We start from the raw sequence: 7164 nt of genomic DNA on the forward strand, positions 1-7164 counted from the left end.
TTGACAAATGAAAACGATTCCTAAAATCGCGTCAGGATTTTGTGACGGTAAATACAGTAAAACAGAACATAAAATGAGAGGTTTTAAAATTGTTGCCTGAAAATTGAAATTTTCCATCATTTCAATTCCTTCCTGCTCTTGAATTGCCGGGCTTTTTCCAATTGGAAATTCTAAGCCAATGAGAACTTCTATTTACTTATATGTGATTCTCCCATTGGTTAAGAATTGGATTGAGAAGCGGGTGACCAATCAGAGACAGAGTCAAACTGCGGGGATTCCAGGCCCCCAGTAACTGAGCTGAAACTGTTCAGATTGACAAACCCTGGCAGTAGCTTCACACATTGGACACTTCACATTGAGTCATTCAAGGGCTGGTGTGAGAGAAGCTTCAGATCCTGTCATTACTCTCTGACTCATCATTCATCTGGAACCAAACAATTAGTAAATGTGAAGCAGTGAAGAGACTTTTCACTCTCACTGCAGAATGTGTCATCTGGGGAAATAAGGAACTATTATTTTCGGAGATTCCAGGTACATTCCTCCCTGAACAAATCCATTCCTAACATTCCCGATCACAGCCTATCCCAGCTCCTGTTGTCACCCGACTCCAGCTGAATTGGAGAAACTCATGTGTTGGGGTTTGAGTTGTGAGGTGGGGTTTCTCCGCCAGTGTTCCTGTCTTACAGACTCTCCCCCTGAATTTGTGAACTGAGACTGCACCGAACACATCTCCAGTTAGAGTGAGGGCCGGATATCCCTCTGTTTTATTACAGAGAGTGGGGAAAGGGCTGGGTGGAGGGGAGTCACCAGGGATCCTGATTTACTCCAAATCATTTCCATGTGGAATCTGCAGGCGGGGCCGGGACAGGGATCATTTGATCAGGGGATCAGCTCTTTCCTGAGAGATGTGGGTGGCTCTGTGAAGAGCCTTTGTGTTCAGATGTTTACAAGTTTCCCGCGCTCTTTCACTTCTTTCCAGACCCTGCTTTCTGAGCCTTCGCTGCTTTCGGCTTGACCTTGCTCTTCCATGTCTGCACTTTCTTCAGCGCCTTTCCGCCCGCCGCACTCTTGCCTTTTTTGACCTTCTTCGCAGGAGACTTTTTCTGAAACGCTGCTTTCTTCACCACCTTATTTGGCGTTGCCGCCGCCTTGCTGCTCGTTTTCTTGGCTGTTACTTTCTTTGTTGTCACTTTCACGTCTGCTGGTTTCTTCACTAAAGATTTCTTGTCTGCTGGTTTCTTCACTGAAGATTTCTTGTGTGCTGGTTTCTTCACCTTCTTTCCCACTTTTCCCTCGGTTTTCCTTCTTGCTGATTTTGAAGGAGCCGGAGGCTCCCTGTCCCTTGCTCTGCACCAGGGAGCCTTTGTTCACATTCCTCTTGATACTTTGCTTGATTTGGGTTTTGAGCTTCTCCTGAGCGGTGGCAGACCTGCAAGGAATCAACTACCAGCTGGCGTATAAAGCGAGACCAAGGCTCAGGGCCTTCAGTTACCTGGAGGGGACTCGGAGAGGCAGCGGATCCTGTGAGGAACCACAATGCAGGAAGGATGAGAAGGTCATTGTCAGGGTACAGAGGAGATTAAGTTAAAGATTTACCAGTTTCTCAGCAAGCGCAGAGCCAAGGAACAGTGCTGGGGCAGATCAAATAATAGGAAGCTGTGATCAGTTGGAAGGTAAGAGTGATGAAATGACAGAAGAGATGATGGTGCAAGGCAAAAGTCAGGGAAAGAAAAAGTAACATTTTGCAAGCACAGATAGCAGGAGTGGGGTTTGAACCCACGCAGACACATGTCTGTTGAATCTTAAGTCCTACACCTTAAACACTCGGCCACCCTGGTACATTAACCCACCACTGAAAATGAAATTTAATGTGATCCGGGTGCCATCTGGCCTTTTCCAATACAAAGTTATGACTCCTCTTCCATGCTGAATTGGACCCTTCATTATTTATGAACCTCAATCGGATCACCCCTCAGTCGAGGTTTCTCAAAGGTGTAGGGTCCCAACTCTTTTAGTCTAACTTGATAACCAAGATGTCTTATACTGGGAATTCGTTGAATGTCTCTCCTCTGTACCCTTTCCAAAGCCTCAATATCACCCATCATGTGAGGAGACCAAGACTGGAGACAATATTCCAAGTGAGTCCTGACCAAGGTTTCATAAAAGGACAAATTCGGGACATCTCAGATACTGAAGGAGTCCATGTCCAGAAGCAGCAAGACCTGGACAACATTCAGACTTGGGCTGCTAAGTGGCAAGTAACATTCACACCACATAAGTACCAGGCAATGACCATCTCCAACAAGAGAGAATGTAACCATCTCCCTTTGACGTTCAACAGCATTACCATTGCTGAATCCCCCCACCATCAACATCCTGGGGGTTACCATTGACAAAAGCTTAACTAGACCATTCATATACATACTCTGGCTACAAGAGTAAATCAGATAGTGGGAATTCTGTGATGAGTAACTCAGCTCAAGGCACATGGTGAAATGCTCATTAGGAGAGCTGGAGAAATGGACTGGTCAGGTGGGCAGAAAAGTGGCAAATGGAATTCAACTTGGAGAAGTGTGAGGTGATGCCTTTGGTGAGGTCAAACACAGCAAAGGAATACACAATTAATGGGTGAATGCTGAGAGGTGTAGAGGAAGTGAGGGACCTTGAAGTGAATGTCCACAAATCCCTGAAAGTAGCAGGACAGGTTGATAAGTTGGTTGAGAAGGCTTATGAAATCCTTTCCTTTATTATCCTATGTATAGAATATAAGAGCAGGGAGGTTATGCTGGAACTGTATCAATCATTAGTTAGGCCACAACTTGAGTTCTGTGCACAGTTCTGGTCACCTCATTCCAGAAAGGATGTAATTGCACTAGAGAGGTTACAGAGGAGATTTACGAGGATGTTGCCAGGACTGGAAAAATGCAGCTATGAGGAAAGATTGGATAGACTGGGGTTGTTCTCCTTGGAATAGAAGAGGCTGAGGGGAGATTTGATTGAAATGTACAAAATTGTGAGGCGTCTGGATAGAATGGATGGGAAGGGTCTATTTACCTTAGTAGGGAGGTCAGTGACTAGGGGGCATAGATTTAAAGTGATGTGTTGAACAATTAGAGGGGAGATGAGGAAAGGTTTTTTCACCCAGAGGGCTGTGGGAGTCTGGAACTCACTGCCTGTAAGCGCAGCTGAGGAAGAAACCCTCAACTCATTTAAAAGGAGTCTGGATGTGCACCTCAAGTACCTGAACCTGCAGGGCGACGGTCCAAATGCTGGACAATGGGATTCAGCTGGGTGGCTCGTTTTTTGGCCTGCCTGTGCTGTAAACTTTCTATGTTCTATGATTCTATGCAGACACAATGGGCCCAATGGCCTCCGTCTCCACTGTAATAATTTTGTGATTTTTGACTCTCCAAAACTTGTCAACCATCTACAAGGCACAAACCAGGATGAGTGCAGCACCAGCAATACTCTAGAAACTCGACACTGTTCAGGACAAAGCAGCCGCCTTGATTGTCACCCCATTCACCACCTTAAACATTCACTCCCTTCACCACTGACGCACAGTGGCAGTAGTGTGTACCATCTACCAGATGCACTGCTGCAACTCACCAAGGCTCCGCAGACAGCACCTTCCAAACCGAAGACCTCCACCACCTTGAAGGACAAGGGCTGCAGATGCATGGAAACACCACCATGTGCAAGCTCCCCTCCAAGTCACACACCATCTGATCTGCAAATATATCGCTGTTCATTCACTGATGCTGGGTCAAAATCCTGGATCTCCCTTCCTAACAGCACTGTGGGTGTACCTACACCACATGGAGTGCAGCAATTCGAGAAGGGAGCTCACCGCCACCTTGTCAAGGACAATTAGGGATGGGTAACAAATTCTGGACTTGCCAGTGTCGCTCACATCCCATGAAAGAATATGCCTCATTTTATACTCAATTGTCCTCTGAATGCAGCCCAACCCTCTATTTGCTCCAACTATCACTTCACAGCATTGCTGCTGTACCTTTAGAGATCTGTGCACGAGAACATCCAGATCTCTGCTCAAAATTATTTTCTTTTTTCCACCTACTTTAATGTTTTTCCCTGAAGGGTGTATGAATGTTGAGCATTCGCCCTGTCCACATGAATAACACTGCACTTACCCAAATTAAACATCATTTACCAGTCATGAACCCAATCTCCCAACACATTAAGATCAGCCTGAAACAGTCGAGTATCGTTCACAGTCTGAACACTCGCACAGATCTTCAAATCATCTGTAAATTTACAGATGGTGCCCCCTACACCTACATCCAGATCATTAATAAAAATAGTAAAGAGCAACAGTCCCAACACCGATCCCTGTGAGATACCATTGGTAACTGGTCTCCAAACAGATCCAGATCCATCTGTAACTACTTTCTGCCTACGTCCTGCCAGTCAGTTCCCAATCCAGATCAATATATTACCACTGATACCAGGGACTTTAATCTTATAGAGAAGCCTCTTGTGTGGAACCTTATCAGAATCTTTTGGATGAGATCAGCTAATTGAACACAGGCCGGGGATGAGGCCTAGGCCTGTCCTGCTTTGCGTGTGGGTCTCAGAACCACACAAGGTGAGATCAGCTCACTGAGCACAGGCCTATCCTGCTCTATATAGTGCTCAGTACCTCACCAAATGAGAATAACTAACACACCACAGGCCATGGAGCCTCGGCCCATCCTTCCCTGATTGCGGTTCAGTGCCAACCAGGTCAGATCAGCTAATTCAGCACAGGCCGGAGATGGAAGCTGGATCTTTCCTGCTCTGGGGACTCCGTACCATACCAGGTGCGATGAAGTAAAATACCACAGGCCGGGGATGGAGCCTGAGATTTCCCTGTTCTGTGTGGGGCTCTGTACAACAATGTGTGAGAAGAACTATCATCCCTCAGGCTGAGGAAGGAGCCTGGGCCCATTCTGTTCTGTGTGACTCCTACCACACTGAGTGAGATCAGTTAACTCAACACAGGCCATGAATACAATCAGGCCCTTTCCTGCTCCGTGTGGCTCAGTATCACACCAGGTGGCATCAGCTAACACAGCACAGGCTGGGGCTGGGGCTGGAGCCTGGGCCGGCCCTGCTCTGTGGGCTCAGTAACAACCCGTAAGATGAACTTTTTTCAAAAGACTTCAGTGTATTTATCTCTGTCCAACACTCTGAGGCAGCTTTCTGTGTTTATAAAGAGTGTAATTTATTGACTGGTCTCTTGGGTCAAACAGGGTACCAGACGGAGGTCTGTGTGCAGAGGGTTTGGGAGTGAGCTCTGATTCCTAACTCTTTCTGGACTGTGAGGAATAAAGAATGAATGAGAGAGAGAGAATGTGGGAGAAGGGATGATGGAAGAATTTGTCCGTGAACCTGATTAAAAGTGTCTCAAACGCAAGATAATATTAAGATATCAAGAGCAGAACATTAACATAATCTGAGTTCCGCGATCTGGTCGGGTCCCATTCCCCTGAAGTGAGGAATGAACGGGTGGGGAAATTCCGCCTGGAGTTATATTTGTCTTCAATGAAGATGAGTTCACAGTGAGGATGGAATAGCTCAGTTGGGAGAACACTAGATTGAAGAACCAGGATACAATCCCTGGTTTCATCAGTTTTAATTTGGTGTCTCCATCAGTTTAAGTAGAGAGAATCAGAGGGGAGATTTTCCACTCTTGACCCCATGGGCTGAATTTTAAACTAACGGTGCGGCTCTCGGCAGAGACACCGTGAGTGGGTGCCGTCACCACACGAGTGAAATGTGGCCGGCCGACCCCGATCACGGAGCAGCTGACCAATTAATGAAGGGGAGGCGTGGGGCCCATGTAAACAAGGACCAGAGGCAGGGAACGAGGCACCGATGGCACCGACATCTGACACAACGGCAGGTGCTGGCACCATATTGAAAGGACTGCCAGACCTGTATTCACTGCTGCCTGGTTTAAAGGAGTGTCTTCCTGAGAGCCCTCTGCTGTCCCAGAACCCGTTCTGCTGCCTCTGCTGTCCCAGGACCCGTTCTGCAGCCTCTGCTGTCCCAGACCCGTTCTGCTGCCTCTGCTGCCTCAGGTCCCGTTCTGCTGTCCCAGAACCCGTTCTGCTGCCCCAAGACCCATTCTGCTGCCTCTGCTGCCCCAGGGCCCGTTCTGCTGCTCCAGGACCCGTTCTGCTGCCTCTGCTGCTCCAGGACCCGTTCTGCTGCATCTGCTGCCCCAGGACCTGTTCTGCTGCCTCCGCTACCCCAGGACCTGTTCTGCTGCATCTGCTGCCCCAGGACCTGTTCTGCTGCCTCCGCTACCCCAGGACCTGTTCTGCTGCATCTGCTGCCCCAGGACCTGTTCTGCTGCCTCCGCTGCCCCAGGACCTGTTCTGCTGCATCTGCTGCCCCAGGACCTGTTCTGCTGCCTCTGCTGCCACAGGACCTGTTCTGCTGCATCTGCTGCCCCAGGACCTGTTCTGCTGCCTCTGCTGCCCAGGACCCATTCTGCTGTCCCAGGACCCGTTCTGCTGTCAGTGATGCCCCAGGACCCGTTCTGCTGTCTCTGCTGCCTGATAGATAAGGAGCTGAATGCGAGCCTGCAGTGACCATGGTCCAATAGTTTAGCGATGCCTTCCTGCAGGTTCGCCTCCAGGTGACAACAGATAGGTGGAAGAACCTCTTCCCCAGGGATGGGAGGTGGAGACCTGTCCACCTGACCAAGCAAAGCTGCTTTGAGATAGTAGGTGAAGTCAGCAGCCGTGGGGTCACCCCCAAGACATGGATCCAGTGCAAGAAGTGGGTCAATGACCGGATCCGGGCTGCTCAAGCACAAACTCAAAACACTTTGGACCCTTTGGACATTGCGCATGGCAGAGTGAGAGGGAGTGTTTGGTGGAAAGGGAGTGACCACCCAGTCATGTGTATTGGGGAAGGGCAGCAGGACATGCTGCCTGAGGCTTGGCTGCATCTCGGTGGGAGGTGCACGTCAGTCATTGTATAAACTCACACAGTCCCTCGAGAGGGGCCACATGCAGGAGGAATATGTGTGTCCACATCATGGACTGCTGGACTATCACCATCAGAGATATTGGGTTTGTCCCCGCTGGGAGACTAACTTTGTTGATCATAGTGGCTGCAGGAGAAGACAGCCCACAATCGGAAAGAGTA

The sequence above is a fragment of the Heterodontus francisci genome, unplaced genomic scaffold (genome assembly GCF_036365525.1).
Source record: "Heterodontus francisci isolate sHetFra1 unplaced genomic scaffold, sHetFra1.hap1 HAP1_SCAFFOLD_184, whole genome shotgun sequence".
Classification (NCBI taxonomy): domain Eukaryota; kingdom Metazoa; phylum Chordata; class Chondrichthyes; order Heterodontiformes; family Heterodontidae; genus Heterodontus; species Heterodontus francisci.